General features: G+C 33.4%; 1 pseudogene; it reads right to left on the reverse strand.

The window, feature by feature from the left end:
- Nucleotides 1-873, reverse strand: part of LOC132169005 (peroxygenase-like) — a 13,540-nt pseudogene extending 12,667 nt beyond the window's left edge.
- Between the last annotated feature and the right edge of the window lie 1,378 nt (nt 874-2,251).

Genomic DNA, 2,251 nt, shown 5'->3' on the forward strand with positions numbered 1-2,251 from the left:
TAATCTTCGAACATAGTAAATGGCAACGACTCTAATGAATAAGGATTCGCATCAATTAGCTACCTAAATCGATAGTAATTTGAGCACTTACATAAAACTCACCTCTCCAAATAAATTTTGGGTTGTCTCACCATTTATCTTAGCAGACGAGTCCCATATAAGTTTTCTCACGTTAGCTGCCCAAATTACTAGCAATTTGAACAACAAATTATTGCAAATCCTAATCCCAACTCTAATCTTTGAACATAATGTTTACTATTGCCAACTGTCAAGTCCAAGCATGTGTATGATATTTTATAAGAAAGTATCAACTGTTCCTATGAAGATCTGACACAAATGTATACATAACACACATTTTGTTACCTTTATATGTTTCCCAAGGGTAGATGATACCATCGTTGTTTTGGTCAAAGAAAGCAACATGCTGCTGAAGCACAGACATGTTGTGGTGGTTGTGGCCCCACGTGCCATTTACATTTTCTGTATCTGGCGCAGCCAGAGCTCGAGGCAAGTCTGAAGAAGAAGAAATACACTTCAAAATCAATATGAAAAGAGATGGATTAAGAAGAAAAGTGAAAAAGGAAAAAGAAGAGAAGATTACAGGGCTTGGGGAGCTTAGGCTCCAAATCAGCTCGGACCTTCCTTTCTGCAGTAATGGGTGCCTTCTCAGCGACCGTTGCCATGGCTTCCTTTGACATGGCTTCCTTTGACGCTTGATCTGTTGCCATCTCTCTCTCTCTCTAAACTCTACAAGGGAGTTTTACACTCTCTCATCTATACGCCTTCCAAATTTATAGCAAAGCGTTGAGACACAGACACAACAAACTCCCCAACTGACTCGCCGGCCTGGTCGCTGGTAGCCGGCCGATTAGGTTGGGGATTCATATTTGCGGGACATGCATGTTGACGCTGCCAGCTAGCTGCTCGCTGCATTCATAGTACGACCAACATCCTTGCCACAGGGTACCATGGCAGATATTACAATAAATAAATTCACAATTCATCATAATAATCTAAAATTATTATTTTAGATGAATAATAACACCAAAATGTATAATATAAATTTTACAATAATGAAAATATGGGAAATGGATCTCGCTCTTTAAAGAGATTTCAACTAAAAAAAAATCTCTTACAAATACAAAAATAGATTTCAACTTTATGTCATATATATCATAACACTTTTTTCAAACAATAAATAAAAAAAATCCTCAAAACACATTAACAAAATCAGAGTATATATATTTTTAAAAAAATGGGTAAATGTCGTGATCACTACAGGAGCTTCTATTTTTTTTTTTTTTTTTTTTTTTTCTAATTTTAACTTCTTAAGTTTGTCCCGGGTTTGAAATAGGTCATTCCGTGTGTTTTCCATCAAACAAAGCAATGTCTGTGATAATATTTTTAAATTTTATTAAAAATAAAATATTTTAAAAATAAAAATAAAAATTAGAATCCAATGAGAGCACCCCATGACAGGGGTGGCTCAGTGGCCAACAGGGCACCCCACTGTTGGCCACTCCTTGGGTTTCTTTTTAAAATAAGTTATTTTAATTTTTTTTATTTTTTTTAATGAAATTGAAGAATTATTACTTTAATTTGATATGACAAAAATAAAGATGTGGACTAACAAATATCGTTTTATTGGGTAGAAAATACACAGAAGAACCCATCTTAAATCCCCAACAAACATAAGAAGTTACAAGCCCAAAAAAAGATAATAATAATAATAATAAGCTCAAGAAAATATTACAAATAGCTCATCTATTCAAAAATTTATCATACTTTTACACCCCCCAAAAAAAAAAAAAAAAAAAAAAGGACAAAGGACAAAGTGCATATTACATACCTACAAAAAGAACGAAGTTTTCTTCCAAACTGAGTTGAAGGAATTTCTTTCAACCTAGTATATAAAAGTGATATGTGTCCATTTTTTTAATAACATGTGAGATGCACATAAGTTTTTAATAAAATGTATTCCAACTTTGTCCCTACTATTAAAAAACATGTGTATCTCACATGTTAAGAAATACATGTCACTTTTATGTACTAGGTTAAAAGAAATTTGTACATTTCAATTTGAATGAAAACTTTACCCCTACAAAAATAGAGAAACTTTGACTTTAGGCAAGCAGGCATCCCAATTGTAGAATGGTTGACATGTAAACATGATTTCAAGATAAATACTGTGGAGTGTGGAGTGTGTACATCCCATGACCATTTCCAATTTTTCCACAAAAGCATAAAAGTC

The sequence above is a fragment of the Corylus avellana genome, chromosome ca2, assembly GCF_901000735.1.
Source record: "Corylus avellana chromosome ca2, CavTom2PMs-1.0".
NCBI classification, from domain to species: domain Eukaryota; kingdom Viridiplantae; phylum Streptophyta; class Magnoliopsida; order Fagales; family Betulaceae; genus Corylus; species Corylus avellana.